The 16,775-nt window shown below is 37.5% G+C and overlaps 1 protein-coding gene across 1 annotated transcript in view; it reads left to right on the top strand.

The window, feature by feature from the left end:
• Positions 1–10,296: 10,296 nt before the first annotated feature.
• ZNF609 (zinc finger protein 609) overlaps positions 10,297–16,775 on the top strand; it is a 173,374-nt gene continuing 166,895 nt past the window's right edge. The window contains exon 1 of the mRNA XM_011363341.2: positions 10,297–10,317. The gene's annotated coding sequence lies outside the window, so the exon portion shown is untranslated. The remainder of the gene's footprint in view (positions 10,318–16,775) is intronic.

The raw sequence follows: 16,775 nt of genomic DNA, 5'->3' as shown, positions 1-16,775 counted from the left end.
AAGGGGATCAGGGTCTAGCCAGGTTGTGGGGACAGGCCAGAGAGTTTGAGAGGCCAGCCTGGGTATCTTGAGGCAACCCAGGGCGACTGGGGCTAGTCAGGGAGTTAGGGGGTATCAGAGCGAAGGGTTGGGAACAGGACGTGTGCGTGGCCCAGGAAGGGGGAGCAAGGTGGCTGGGGGTGTGCAGTAAGTACATTGTGGGTGTGTGCTCCTTCCAGTCTTCAGGTCACATTTACTCCTGTCCTTTTCTTCAAGATGGAGGGATCCCAGGGCCTGGACCTTAACTGCTATCCTTGTACCCCCCGGGAGGGTTTGTGACCCTGTCCTGTTTGGAAAACCCATGCTGCCCTCTTTTCCCTTTATGTGTAATTACGGTTAGATCATCTCTGTGCTGTACTCAGATTCTCCTTCCTCCCTCTGGGGTTGAGGAGGAGGAGACACATCTGACCAATTAATGTGTGTTTGTGAAACAGGCAGCAGCAAACAGTCATTTCAGCTTCTAGGAATTAGGCTCACACAGGGTAGAGAGATCAGAACCCTTCAGGGGGAATATTTCTGAACAAATCACAAATGATTAAATTCTCTAAGAAACAGCTTCCTCCCTAAATGAGAGTGGGAAAGATGGGGGAGAAAGCCTGTCTATTTCCAGCCATGTGTCCAGAGCCCCAGGGGTTGAGGAGAGTCCCCAGTCCCCCACAGGCCCCTCTTTTCTGTATTAGGCTTTGCTCTGCAGCCTTGAGTTAATTTCACCCCTGCTGCTTTGTCTTGGGGGAGGGAGTGCTGTTTTAGGCAGTTGTGAGGAGATGACTGTTCTGCTGCCACACACAATAGTCGTGTCATTTTATCGGGAGTGCTACCCCAGGGCTGAGAACTGCTGCTGCAGAGATAAACCGGTCCCTCTCACCCGCCTATTGTGTACACAGTGAAGGTCATAGGTTCAAGTCTTGTCTGAGAGCTTTGGATATGCTCCATCTCCCAGGCTCCTCAGTGCCATTTTCTTCCTTTTCCAGACTGGGGCTTGCCATTGGAGGAGGCCAGACAGAAAGGCTCTTCTTTTTGAGTGAGGAACAATGCAGAGCTCATTGGCACACATTTTTCAGAAGAATAGGGCATGCCAGCCATGTTGTGCCTGCCTCTTTGGCTAGCCTATACTAAGTTGTGGAGGAATTGTGTCTGGGAGACTCAACCCTGATGTTTATGTCAGACCTCCAAGGGGAGATTTCTACTCTTGTTTGAACCATTATATTTAATTGTTTTTATAGAGATGGGACACTCATACAATGATTTTTGTTTATTTGTTTAGGAATATCACTAAACAAACCTGTGTAGCATTAAGGTAGGGAGTCAAGGACCTACTGCCTTTTTAGAGGTGACTTCCTGGTCAGTAGTAATTGCACAAGAAAAAAGCCACAGAATTTGCCTATCTGGTCAAGGGCTGTAGAAACAAAACACCTTTTCTTTTAATCTTTATTTTAATTCTAATAAAAGGAAGTGACTGGCTCATTATGCAGAAAGTCCATATCTGCCTCTTTATTAGGGAGAAATGTGTCAAAGAGATGAACATTGTGAAAGAATCATTTGAGGTTCTGGAGGTTACTAATGATAGAAGGATGAGACCAAGCTAGAAGGAACCCTGTTTTTTGTGTATATCTCATAGGTGTCCCCACATAGTACTATTAGGTGAAAAATTATTTAGAGCTATAAATGAGATTTCCATTTAGGACATTACAGAAAACTTATAAGATTAGAAATCAAACTCATAAGAGGGCAGTTGTTCACAATACACTGTGTATATAATAGCCAACCATTTCCTATAGGGTATTGTTGAATAGAAACTTTAGCCTTCAGTTTTAGTAAAGGCCTTTCTGAGATGCTGAGAGTCTGTCTATGTCGCCTCTCTCATTTCTTTATTTCAACGAGTCTCTTAAAATGATGGCTTGTTATTTAGGTGTTGGGCTTTGTTAGGAGGGAACGGGTTCTGACCTTTATATTTCCTGATGACAGAACTGTCTTCAGTCTTACTAGATGTATTGTCTGTCTTTAGACTATTTCCAACTCTTATTTGTCCTAGGTCTCAGAATGAAGCCACAGCTAAATTGAGTCCAAAGCTTTTTGCTATTGGGCTGTTGGCATTCATTTCTGAATCCTGTCAGGTGACAGTGAAGGCAGAAGCCTCAGATTAAATTTGCTCTGATTAGATTTAGTGGTTTCAGATTTGAGCCCTTGCCACAGGAAGTCTTCCTAGTCTTCTGATTGTGACCATCTTCCAGAGAGCACTTTGGATCCGTGCCGCCCCCACGCCCCGCCCCCCGCCCCAGCTTCTTGGTAGAAAATGTTTCCTTGTGAGGAGTCTAGATAGCTGGACAGATTAGCGCTTTTTTGTGTGTGAGGATATGGAAGCATAATTTTGGCTCCTGGTAGTAATTATGTTGCAATTAGCATATAGCAACTAAATGACTGGAACAGGATAATTTGTTGAGGGGTTTACTGATTGCTCTGTCAAGTGGAAGTGCCACTCCTTATTTATTTGACTGGGAACACCACTGACTAGGCTCAGCCATGGAGACTTAAGAAATACAGGGATGATGTGTGGTCTCCAGAAGTTCTTGCTCTGCTCCCTCATTACTGCCAGGTACCATAGCACCTTCTATTGCCACTTTCTCTTGCTCCAAAGGTAGCTAAGCAATTGTGATTTCCCTTGTGGAAAACTGGTCATGAATGGGAATACTGCCAGACAGATGGAGCCACTCTGAGATAAGGCAGCCTTATGTTGTGTGGCCAGTTTTCTTTTAAGCAGCCGAATTCTCACTTCTACTTGATTTTTAAAAATCAGCTTCCTTTAAAAAACAAAGAACAACAACAAAAAATAAACACCACAAAATACAAAATCACATAGTGTACTAAGTATGCCTTCATGATCTTTCTCATAACAGTTGGCTGTGACAGACAAAATGAAGATAGGCGATGCTGATTGGTAGGTTCTGGGCCCACTAAGTGTCAGTGAAGGACACTTTTCACTAGGGAACAGGTAATTCACCAAAGCACCTGCCTAGCCGGGTATGTGGAATTGGCAGCAGCTGTGCAGCTGAAGAGGGATTATTGAGCAGGTGGTTAAAGAATCACATGCCACAGTGACAAGAAAATACTTGGTCTTTTCCATGGTTTAGGTTCAGTTCATACGTGTGAAATTGCTTTTTGTTTCACATTTCTTAATGGCTAATACTGGCTTGTTAGTGAGATGATAATGGAATAGAGAAAAGAGATCCTTCTTTCTCTGTGTTTCTTTTAGATTACTGAGTAGCTTGCCTTAGACATGGTCCTAGAAGGCCCTATTGTGTTTTATGAGTTCTGGCTTTATGCCTCATGAATGGGAAGGAAATAGTTCTAATTCAGTGTTTCTAGTACTTGTTTATTAGAGGAAAATGGGAAGGAGAAAATTCTTTGCTTTTAGTGTGGTGAAAAAGATTTAGCCGACTGGGAGGATACCCAGCAGGTTTTATGCAAAGGATGTAATTGACTTTTTGTGTTAGGTCTATCTAACATGCCTTATTCAAGAAATTTGCATGTGTTTTTATTTTATGAATTTAATTCTCCACGTGAAGTTTGCATCTTTTCAGGTGTTTGTTTTATTCCATTTTTTAGTTTCTCCCAGCACCTTTTATAAAATTCTTTTCCCTGGCATTGAAATGAACATCACGTGTTAGAGTCAAATCATCACCACTGAGCCAAATTATGTTAAAGAAATATCTCAACTAAATATCTTAAAACCAAGTATAGCATTTTCTCTAACTTGGAGGAGGACTTTCTATTTTGAAGTTTTCTACAAATTTCCAGATTTTTCTTATAAGTTATCATCATTCTGTAAATATGATTTTATTTTTCTTTCATATGTTCATGTCACTATAGTAGGCAGTGGTAAAGAGCCCAAAATTTATAAGCAAGTGACTTGATGTTTATTATCTAACTTTTTTAGTGCCCTCCAGTCATTTTTTGTATTAGGCTGACAGGTTGTGTGTTCCTATTGAAACACTCACACAGTCAGTCAAATTCACAGGGTGTTAACAGTTGATTAGAGAGAAATAAGTGATGTTAACTGTCTTAGAGTTCAGAAATACCTTTTCCAAGTGCAGTGAAGGTTCCGACCTGTTAGTCAGAGAGAGAGACAGATTTAGGTAGGTAGATAGATAGATGATAGATGGATAGATAGAGAGATTGAGTTCGAGAAAAGGGAGGCAAATGGTGTGACTCTGAGGCCAGGGCCAGTGGACCACTGCAAAGACAGGAACATTTACAAGAATCTACTTAAACCTAGTTTCTAACCTAACTTTAAGTGAGTGCCTATTATTTAGTATCCACTTTTGGGAAAGAATATAAACTTCTTTATTTTCCCATATGAAACCATCGCAGTTGCTTGTTTTAAATAGTTCACAAAGCACCATATACTTTCTTAGCTCTCAGTAGTTTGCTTCCTCATGCTTTTTTTCCTTTTCCTATCTCCCATCTTAGTTCTCTGCTCTGAAGACTTCTCTACCAGCTTGGAAACACTCTAATTACTGTAGCTATTATAGTCACAACCCAGATCTTCCACCTCCTTCCCACTCACCCCTTTCAATCTTCCTTCCCCCTCCCCTTGCTCTAGCAGCAGGAGTTGAACTGCAGTCTCATGAGCACAGTCAGATCTATGAATGAGCTTTATATCTTGTCAAGGCAGAACTCCAGATCCAACAGGGCTGATTTTTCATGGTTCTCTTGCTGTTTGTTCTTGGATCAGAGCCCCAGAAATAAGAGATGGCAAATACCTATTAGGTCATATCTAGTCCATCACTCAGGAGCAAACCTACAATCTTTCTCTTGTCTCTGTGAGAATTTCTCGCTTTCTTTTGTAGGTAGGAGCTGTCTGATGCCAGGCAGGCTCTGAAACTGCCTTTTTATTGTGCTCTCTGGTCATTAGTGTCTGGCCAACTCTGCTCTCTTGGGTTTTTATTCTTATCCCGTTTTCAAGATTACTTGCTCCCAGCAATATCTCCACCCCTTCATCTTTAGTCCTTTCTTCTCGATTTTTGGGACCACATTTATAAGGGTTTCTTTTGTACCATTAGTTTTCTGTGCCAGAAGTTACCACCTTTTAAACCCTTGCCACAAGGGCCATTGCGGCATCCCCTTAAGGAGGTGCATTTGATAGAAGCACAGGACACAACTTTGAAGGTAGTAATTGAATTGGCTTAGGAAGTATGTGCAAAGTTGTGCCCTTAAGAAACCCCTGTACTGTATGAACAAATGCTGCTGCTTTCTGTTTGATTTGGGGTACTTCCTGTTCAAATCCTTTTGTTCTCTTTATGTAGATGAATTTTGTTTTTGTGTGGCTTAATTACAGTTACAGTTATTGTCTGATTTAATGGTGTTATATGTTTTCTTTGCTAATATAGCTTTTCAAGCATAGAGAAAAAAGCATAGAATTGGGAGTCACAAAAACCCAGGTTTTCATCACAGTTATGCTTCTAACAAGCTGTGTGACCCTGTACTAGTTTTCACTTTCCTTATCTGTAAAATGAGCACATTAGACAGGATCATCTCTAAGCTTCCATTTAACTGTAGAGTTTTATGATATCAAGATTGTGATAAAAGGAGGATTTTTACTGACTGGAAAGTGACAGAAGTTAGCAGTTTTTTATTACTGTGTTAAAAATATAGTCAGTATTCAGAAGAGCTAATGAGTGCAGCCTTAGTTCCCTGGAGCTTGACTCAGGGCTTGACTCCCCTCTTTGATATGTTTGTAAAGCTTATGCTGTGCTTTTTTTTTACTAGACCATCTTTTTTTGGAGAGTCTTGTACCCTCGTTCTGCAGGTTCACAAGCTTGTCAAATATATCTTTTTCTAGCCATAAGAATTGGAATCAGAAAGCTGCAGAAAAAGAACCTCAGCTTGTGAGAAGGAAATCATACCTGGAAGGATTTGCCACATATCAACAAATAATTTTGTGCATTCAGTCAGGGATCCAAGACCTTGCATCTTTTATATCTGAAATTTTTGAACCAATGGGACTGATTGTGGAAATGGGTTGTGACCAACTAGTAGAAAACCTGATTTGAATTAACTTCTTGGGATTGAATGTGAGTTACTCACTATGTTTTGTTTGGAAAATAAAATTGTTGTTTTTAATGCTGAAAGTGCTAAATTGGTGATATTTGGTGAGGTATGACTAACAAGGGGATCTCTGAAATACCTGGTAAAAGGTTTAAGAGCTGGTGACTGACTGTAGAAACTTTGAAGTTGGTAGTAAAGTCTTTGCTTTCAAGCAGTTTAAAGGGAAAACATGACATAACCAAGTTAATTCCCTAAGTTAGGATTTTTATCAACATTTCCCACTTAATTCTTGGATTTGAGAATTCCAATAGCAGCTATTTATTGAATGTTAGGAGGATGACAGTCTTTTAATTTGTTAATATAGCACAATCACATCTTTATTCTGCCTTTGAACATTGGAAGAAGCATTTGCTGTTTTTAAATTTGTACTTAAAACATCCATCAGTCTGTAATAGAAAAATTTGGTGGGTGGAACTATTGTTTGTTTTGGACTCACAAAAAGTCCTGGGAATGCTTTGCTTTATTCTCAGCCATCTGTAGCACATTACTAATTTTCAGGTAATCTAAAAGTTATTTTGAGAAGTAAAATCTCACTTCAATGTGAGATTTTAGAAAGATTTATATTAGAAATATAAGGAGTTTTCATAGATAGGTTGTTTTTTTTTTTAAATGGCTAAGTGAAGCTTAAGGTATCGACTTGAAAAGTGGCCAGAGTAGGTGCCATGCAACCCTTGGAAATCAAACCTACACCATGAATGAAATCCAGATCTTGGCAGTTAGGGACATATTGCAAGCTTGTACTGCATTATAACTGGTACCACATTGCATGCTGGTACCTATAGTTTCCTAGGCCGTAGTTCAGTATTTGTAGAGGAAAGCAGCAGTGTCTGCTCTGTTTTTTTTTTGTTTTTTTTTTTTGCAAAGTACAGCCAGTAGGCTTTGGGTATGTTACTTAGTGATATTCCTAGTAATGTTCTTAGGTGAAGCACTTTGGATTGGGGACGAATTTTCATTCACGGGAGCAGAAGTGGATGTTCAAGAATGTACTTTGTAAATTTCAGTTACAAATTCTGAGGTTTGATGAGAAGCCCAGCATTTATCTTTGTTCTGGAACTGATGCTTCTAGAGCAGTCTTGAAAAATAGTATCAGAAATGGAACTATAGGAAGAGAAACTGGAATCGTGGAGCTTATGGAATATATGAATCTGAAAGGTATACAAGGAAGGGGAAATTTTTTTCTACCTGGCATCTGCTTTCAAATGTTCCTCCAGTCCATCATTTCTGAAACCTGCCTACCCTTTTGTTTCCTAAGCATTATAGTTCTTCCAGTTGCTGAAGCACACCACTTTGGATTCATATTTGGATATTTTTTCTTCCTCACCACTTTATCTAATGATTCATTACATTTGGGTTATTCTGGATATCTTGCCATTTAGATTCACTTTCTCATTTCACTCACCTAGATCAAGCTTTCATCTGTATATTACTGTAATAACCTCCTGGTTAATACCTCTTTCTGTACCCTATACTACAGACTGCTGCAATATTATTATAATTTTCATTTAGTTAATATTTATTGAGCACTTATGTGACAGCCAGGCCAGACATGGTCCTTGTACTTTCAGAGCTTATAAGTCTAGTGGGGGAGACCAGCAATCAACTAATGAATGTATAATTTTGAACTGCAGTGCTCTGAAAGGAAAGAATTTGGTTCTAGAAGAGTATGTAATAAGAAACTCACCTCCTTCTTGAAGCCTTTCTTAACCTTCTTCTTCCCACCCACCTATCTCCAGAATTGATTCCATCTTCTTCTGTACCTCTTTTAACTCTTTGCTAGGATTTCTGTTATATAGCACTATATCACACATGGTCTTTAATTATAATTAAATAATTATTTGCAAATATTTTTTTTTCCTCTCTTATTTTAAAACTCCATAAGAGACCTCTGTTCCCATGGCTTCTAGCCCAGTGCTTTGAATATAACTTTATGCTTAATTAATGCTTGCTGAATTGAATTGGAATTTGATTTTTGAAAATAGACACTTTTTGTGATTTTTTTTTTTTTGAGGCCTCCTCTTATGCTAAGGTAACTTCTATTCTGCACATTTTATCCCAAACCAAATAACGTAGGAACAAGGCAGACAACAAAAGTCTTCAGAAATCCTTTAGATCAAGGACAGGCATCTGTTGCCTTTTTACTGCCTGCATCAGTACTTTGCCCTGTATCCTAGCTGATGGAAGACTTGGGGGAGGGAGAAAGGTGGAACATGGTCAGTGGAGGCAATGTATGTAGGTCAGTCATGGGAATTAGACTGATTCAGTTAGAGGAATATAGGTATTGTTGGGCCTTCTGGGTGTTGTGGACCTCTTTGAGATCTTTTCCGTTTGCCCTATTTACTTGTTTTATCTCATAAATATTTTTTGGATTCCTACTATGTGTGAGGTCCTGTTCTAGCTGTTTAAGATCTATCAGTGAACGAAGTAGACAAAAAAAAAAAAAATTCCAACCTTGTGGATCGTATCTTTTAACAGAAGGAAACAGAAATAAGCATAATAAGTGATTATATAGTATTTAAATGGTGATAGATTATGTGGGGAAAAAAACAGAACAGAGTTAGGGGGATTAGGTCTGTGAAGGAGAAGTAGGTAGGAGAAGTAGGAGGGTTGAAGCTTTAAGGTGATCAGAGTGGGCATCTTTGAGACACGTGGTGCTGGTGTGTTACTGGGTTGTTAGGCACTTTCCTGAGGTTGCTGAATGTTCTTTGGAGAGAGAAAGGCAGTGTCTGCATTTGTTCCAACGAGTCTAGCTGACATTGAGGGGGAAATAGCTACTCGTTATGTTTTCTCCTGGGTGCTCCTCTGGCTGGCATTCTTGGAAGTTAATCATGGTGAAAATTGCAGTCAGTCATGTCTGCAAGACACCAGGGCTGGAACTGGAGGCCTTGTAGCCAGTTTCCTGAGGGGTAGGATTTACTCTTCTGTTGACTGGGCCCTGGGTGCCTAGAGTAATGGGTGAGTTAGGCCTCTTGGTTTTCTCCTTTATCAATGGGAAAAGCCCATATCGTGATCTTCCTTCTTTCTAGTGAGGCCTCAGTAACTGTGTTTGGGGGTAGCTCATTAAAAATAAGCTTTCAAGGAGTGTGCACTCTGCTCCTAGCTGAAAATTGAATTTTCAGGTATGCAGTATTTTTGACTTCCTCTCAACACTTACCTAACTATGTTCTAGAAGTCTCGGTACCTGATTCATTAGCTGGAGGATGTCTTATGATGACGTTTAGTTGCTTTCTTGTCTGACTTGTGTATTGTAAATTTTCTTATAATTTCCTTGTTTGCCCTTTACTCACCCTTCTACTTCTTCATTATTTTTCTGTTACCTCTTTCTTTTTTTTCTTATATGAAGCTGATAGGAAACAGAAATCCCTTAGGCCAGACTGCTGTTTTGGTAATTGGCTGCAAGCTAAAATTTCTACCTAATATACAAGAGGTAAAACGTCTTATTTCTGTCTTTGGGTTATGCAGCTTGTGGACATCAGGCTCTCAGCCTATTAACACTGTATGTATTTGACACAGCTGAGGTGCAGGGTACCTGTACATGCTGTTTTTATTTATATCATCAGCTTGTGGCAGTGCACAAGGACACCTATTTGCCATTCTGTAAAAAAGTGTTCTTTTTGCTATATAATTTTAGAATAAAGGTTTGTAATGAACTCAGGTCCATGCTAAGAAAAATCTGTTTCTTTTAGGCAGATATGGTTCTAATATTAGGTGAGCTTCAAGGCAGATTTCACATGGCTTTATTCTGGATTTGCTGTATATCAGACTTGAAGGCATACATTCTCATTACATATACTTAAGTAGTACAGTAACATACTACTGATATTGTAAACTTTAAAGCCAGCAGCTGTTCATTCAAGTGTACGTTATTTTTTTTCTTTAGCGGTCGAAAGGATCTCATTTTAACTAACCAAGTTGTATTGATTTATTAGTAAAAAATGCTTTAAAATGCTTAGTTTGCTGGAGAAAACTTTTTTTTTTACTAGTAATATCTCTGGTTTGTTTTCGTTGGCCCTTCCAGTCCTAGCAGAGCTAGAAATCCTGGCAGTATGGATTTCAGATGAGTTCCATAACGCTGTCTGACGGAGAGGGAAGTGCAGGGCAGTGTTTGGCAATATTCTTTTTCTAATGGAGCTTTTCTATAAGAAAGAAATTCAGTCTGAACAAGATCACATTGGGGTAGGTGACATAACAATAAATCTTTTCTTCTAACAACAAATCTAAAATATGTTTTACCTATGTGATCTGAAGCATTATACTTATTTATAAATGTTACCAATGTAAACATAATTAGTGCCATTTGTATCATCATTATATAGTTTTTCCCCTTCTTTTCTGGTAGGCAAAATAATGGTATAATGATTAAATTCACATCTCAGATACTTGATGGAAGGAGACTAATCATTGAAATGTGGTGCTACTAGGCTATATACTTCACAGGAATGATAGAGTCAGCAAGTGATTACATTTTTATAAGGACTGAAATCTTTGCTTAAATAAAAATGTCACATTCCCAATCAAAATAATGTGACTGAGTTGAAATGCTAAAGGAGATTGGAAAAGCTGCAAAATTAGTCCAGATAATAATAATGTGGAGTTTATTAATTTATACAAAGATTGGTTAAATACTTCATTGCGAGCAAATGTGGAGACGTGTTGAGTAAGATAAACTACCTACAGTTGGCGGTTTTAGAATTTACATAGCAAAGAAATAACCTGGATTTTACTTTGAGGAAAAAACAAGAATTGATAAAGGTTTCAGTAGGTCAGCACTATTTAATAGTAATCATATCTTGATTAAGCTCAGCATTCTTCAGGAAGAGGAAGAACAAAGTCTTATATGGAGAGTCAGTTTTAAGAAATCAAGCTGTGATCAAGTGTGTACATTAAGAAAAGTGGAAAGAAACATTTCAAAAAGTAAATAACTCACTGGAAGTTTAAAGACTTAAAAACTCATATTAGAAGTCCACATTAAAAGAAAGCAAGAGATCAAAAGGACTATACAAAACATGATTATTTGGCATAGTCATAGAGGTTGTGGAGAGGAAAAGGCCATCTTTAAAAAAAGATGAGAAACATTTTCAGTCAAAGCCATAAGAGGCCCATGAAGTGATGATGGTTGAGTGCCACCCAGAAATTAGGTGGAAGGAAAAAAAGATGAATTTGATAAGCCTCTTTGCCCAATTTGTGGTAAGAGTTTTTTGTTTTTGTTTTTGTTTTAAGAAGACATGTTAAAAATGGAAGGGCAGCTAGAAAATTGGTGAGACCATTTATTTGATCATGGATGAAAACATTAGAGAATTTCCACTTCTGTTTTTCCCACTGCAAAGCAGATTAAAACTTCTAGGTCAAATGATGATTGATGCTTACTGTTTTTTCCTCTGATTAGAACATGAATTAATCTTTTTTAAAGTACAAAAAAATATAAAGAACTCCCAAGAATTATCCCAGAATGTTAACATTTATTTAGTATTTCCAACACATTTTTTCTTCTAGCTGCCTAGACTTTTCTTCGTCAAATCAGTAAACTTGAGATCAAATTTATCTACTCAAGAATTTAGAATTCAAGGATAAACTGAAACTCTTAGTGGAAGTGTATCACTTCAAGTTGGAAGTGGCATGATCACTACACGCAGGCACTGGTGTAGATTTCAAACATGATTCTGTCAATAAGAAGGGTTTGGAGGTAGAGGGACTAAAAACTATATTGGAAAATAGGTAAAATGGAAGTTAAAGATTGAGATTATGTGGTGCCATTTATGTAAGTTATTGGGGCCAAGGCAATGGAAAAAAAGGACTTTTTTTACATAAGGAGAAGTCACATAAGATAAATCTTTGGACATTGTTTAGTTTGAAAAGACTTTTGTTAAAATCAGGCTAAAGGCTATTTAAAAACTTTAGTCATGAGTGAAAGAAAATGTTTTGTTGTGCATTTGCAAACTGATTCTCTGACAGTAAACTCTAGGTCCATACTTCTCTGCAGTTCTAAAATTCAGAAGCTTTGAAAACAAAGGTTTTTTTGTAAGTAGGCACATACCTGACTTCAACTAATAAGAAACCATTTATAGTCTATTTTTGTTTGTTTTATTTCCAGTAAATATTTCTTTTGCTGTAGGAGTATTAATAAGTTTGATGTTAGGGTATTGCTCCAGTTTCTACTGAAAGTATCACACTGTATATGATATATTAATTATCTCACCTTTTTACAAGCGAAGTAACTGAGGCTCAAATATGTGCGGAGACTTGCCCGAGATTGTTACACATCTAGGGGAAGGTAAAGAGTAAATTTGAGCTTTTCTGCCTTCTCCTTTTTTTTTTTTTTTTTTTCATTTTACTGTGCTGGTTCCTCATGACGTTACCTCCAAAAACCATCTTGATGATCCCTTCTTCTAGGTGGAAGAATTTAAGCAATGACCCTTATCTTATTTGACATTTTAATAAATGTTTTACGTAACTGACATATTTAGGTCTTCCTGTGACGTTAATTAAGCTCTTTCAGGTAGTTAGGTTCCCACATTGTTTACATTATACTTTAGGACTATCTTTGCTATTGTGGGCGGATAGAAGGAATATCTTGTGTGGGGGGGATGAAAAATAGAAGATGAGCTTCAGTGTGGACAAGTATTACATTTAAAAAGATAAAGCCCAAACCACTTTCTTAGCATGATTAACTTCTAACAAATGTAGCCCCCAAAGGAGACAGGAGTCTTGGTAAGCTATTCCTAGAAAAATTTGTTCAGTCTGCTGCTAGGGAGATGCTGGGTATCATTGGGAAGGGAATCAGAACTAAAAGATAAAAATAAACTCTCCTCTATGCAAAACTAAGATTTGTCTATGTTTGTGATAACTGTATTCTCTTGGTCCCCAAGAAATACATATCAAAGCTGATAACCAAAGAAGATGGAAGGCTTTAATGAAGACATGTAAAAAAAAAAAATCTTCGGCTTTTAAAGACAGAGGAAATATTATCAAACCTTATCAATGGAAGAAAAGAACATACAGACTTATTGTTCTTAGGATCCTGTATTGGATAGAGAGCACCCATTCAAGTTAGAAATGAATTGAGCTTCATTATTGGGTTGCTCTTTTTATAGTAAATAAGTAAAATGTATTAACCCTTGAGGTTATAGAAAATAAAAATAAAGTCAAGAAGGTTATTGTGTTTTTTAATTAAACTTTACAATTTAAATAAATCTATCATTATCTCAAAATAAAATTATACAGTTGTAAGAATAATACAGTGGGACCCTCTTGTACCCTTACCCAGTTTCCTCCAGTGATAACATCTTGCAAAGCTGTAGTACAATATCACAACCAGATATTGACATTGATACACTACACCCGTCTTGTTCAGATTTCCTGTTTTACTTGTACCCATTTATGTATGTATATTTAGTTCTATACAGTTTTATTACCACCACGGTAATCAGTTCCATCACCACAAAAGTCCCTCATCTTGTTCCTTTATAGTCACACCTGCTTCACTTTTGCTGCCTCTCCTCCCATTTTCCGTAGGTTTTTAAAAATTATTGAATTGATATACTTTATAATAACTTAAGGGAAACAAGGAATATTTTGAGGAGTATAGACAGTCTCCAACTTAACAATGCTACAACCTATGATTTTTCAGCTTTGTGATGGTGTAAAAGCGATAACGTTCAGTAAAAACTGTACTTTGAAATTTGATCTTTTCCTGGGCTGGTGATATACTGAACAATCCTCACGTGATGCTGGGCAGCGGTGGTGACATGATTTTGCCCAACTATAGGCTAATGTAAGTGTTCTGAGCCCATTTAAGATAGGCTAGACCATACTGTGATGTTCAGTAGGTTAGGTATATTAAGTGAATTTTTGACTTTTCAATATTTTCAATTAAGAGTTTATCTGGATGTAACCCTATCATAAATCAAGAAATATCTGTATATCCTTTTTATAAAATTATTTTAAAATGTTTTATTTATTTAAATTAATACATATACTTTTTTGTTTTATTTATTTAAATTAATACATATATTTTTTTGTTTGTCTCTTCTCATGAACTTTATATTAAAAGCCAAATAGTACAATGGCTTTTCATGAAAATCAGCAGTCCACTATTTATTCTTTCACACCACCAAATTTAACTCCCAATGGGCAACTGCTTTAAACTTTTTAGTCTTTTTCTTGTATTTACTACTAGATTTCTAAATAATAAATAATATGCTCTCCTATTGCCCTCCCCTTCTTATCAAATCCTCCTAATATAGTTATGTCACAATTTTTAGTTAGATCAATATTTATTACTTATTGTGTTAAGGATTGTTTATTGCTGAACCGCTTAGTATACTACTGTGTTTTCTTGTACAACTTTGTTTTTTTCCAGGATTTAATATTACTTACCTCATTGAGCCGGGGAGGGGGAGTGGTTACTGTGATTGTCTCTATTACTAATTAATTCCTTTAGCCAATCCAACAGATTTTAAATCTCACAATATGGTCAAACATAGTGTAATACTTAAGTAAGTAGTTAGTTCCTTCCTTTCCTTTTTTTTCCTTTTTTCCCTTTTCTTTCTTTTCCTTCTTACCATCCCTCTAAATATCCTAACATGAGAAGATTCATGGCATGATTCCCTTGTACTATGATCACATAAAATGCTACTTTAGGACCAGGACCATGATCCAGTAATGTAGTTCTTTTGTTAATAGATACTTATTATTTTATTTTATTTTTGGAAGTATAATGTGCATATGATAAAGTGCATTAAGCACATAAGTGTACAGCTCAATTTTTCCATATTTATACAGCCATATAACCACCATGCAGTTCAAGGTATAAACATTTCCAGCACCTCACAAGGTTCCCTCATGCTTCTTCACAGTCAATACGCCCCTCCCAGACATGACCACTTTCCTGACTTTTGTGTTTCAAATGTGACAACTAGGTGGTTTAAGTCTTATAGTCTGACTTATACATTTAAGTATATACATGAGGGCTCTCTGGAGTTGCTTAGGTCCTGAATACCTGATTTGTGGACTAGCCTTATTTTGGGAAGTAACTATGCATGGATGAGACTGAAGGCTGAGAAAATACTGAGGAGCAGTTAGGCATTTTAAGAAATGTGGAGACTATTTTGTTTTCTAACCTTCCCCCTAGACTCTTGATAAATCAGCATCCTTTATCCTAGAGAGAGGAATCCACACTCTATTCTAGTAAGATCATCAGGTAATTGAGACAGTTTATAACTAGAGACAAATCAAGCTTAAATAAGAATGGAGAGGGGAAATGGCAGCCTAGGCACAGTTATGATTCTGCCCATTGAGGAAAGCAGTGTTCATTCACTCGCTTATTGACCAAAATATTTGAGGGCATACTGTGAACCAAACACCGTTCTTAGGATACGTTGGTGAGCAGTGTGCTTGCAGAGAAAACAAATATTAATCAAATTATCCTACACTTTGAGAGGTAGGATGTGCACAGGGTATGCCTTTCAAGTAAAGGCCATGAGACAAAGCTGGAGAAGTAGACATGGCTTAGAATCCTTAAGGATGTATATATGGAGTCCACCATTTTTTATGGCTAATACAGCAATGTAGATAATATCTTTTGATAGAAAAATTTTCTTTATTCTTTAGAGTTACTATAGAATAGTAGTTCTTGTGGAAGAGATTTAGAAGGGAGGCGAGGTCTAGAATGTAAAAAGTGAATGTAATTCCTATATTTCCTGAAAACTACTCAGATCCTCCCCCCTCCCCCCTTTACGGCTTTGAATTTGACCCATATTATTTCATTTTAGAGATTGAGATACAGAAAAGCTTTGGCACAACAATTCTGTGTAGAAGGCCAATTTCTTAGATCTGATTCCTAGCTATCACCACTATTCACTTTTTTTTTTCCTGAGAATTTGACATCACCTCTTTCACTTTATCTCTGGGGATGGAGGAATGGTGGAGCTTGCTTTATTGTTTAGGTGATCTCTGACTTCTGCTTCTTGGTCTACTTACACATAGGCATTGGTAAGGGTTTTCTCTGTGGACTGCTTTTACCGAATAAATCTCTATAGGGTTGGGATTGAATTATTTACATATTCATATGTTGTTTAGCCTATTGTGAGATGTATGCTGGCACAGAGCAGTATTGACAAACACGACAGCTCTAAACTTGAGCATTATTGAATAGCAGTGTCCTGGTGGAAGTGTCAGTTGCTTATGTGAATTGAAACAGGTCAGGCCTCATAATCTTTGTCTGAGAATAGCAGCCTCTGAGGGCCATAAAACTATTCATGAGATGCAGCATATAAACACTCAGGGACTGAGAGATGCTACACGTTTACTCTTGTGTCCTTAGGTGACACATGGTCAGATGAGCCCTGTTGAATTGGATCCCTCTTCTCAAATTGGCACTGTTAGTCTGTTCTTTATCTGATCCCCATTGGAGATATAAGCTGAGAGCTACACTTGAGGAGATGACACAGTTCCTTTGTTACAGTAATTAATGTAATAAATAAAGAGACCAACCCAAAAGAAAGTTGATTGTTTCTTGTTAGAGCCCTAGGTGGAAATTGAGTTGATTAGTGAGCCTCCTATGAAGTGTGGCAGGTGGAGAAGGAGATGCCTCTTCTTCCAGCTGGGTAAGCTCAGTATCACTGAGGATGGTTTAC

This window comes from Pteropus vampyrus, unplaced genomic scaffold (genome assembly GCF_000151845.1).
Source record: "Pteropus vampyrus isolate Shadow unplaced genomic scaffold, Pvam_2.0 Scaffold85, whole genome shotgun sequence".
NCBI lineage: Eukaryota > Metazoa > Chordata > Mammalia > Chiroptera > Pteropodidae > Pteropus > Pteropus vampyrus.
Note: the sequence above shows the minus strand (reverse complement) of the source record. Positions and strands in the feature narration are given on the sequence as shown.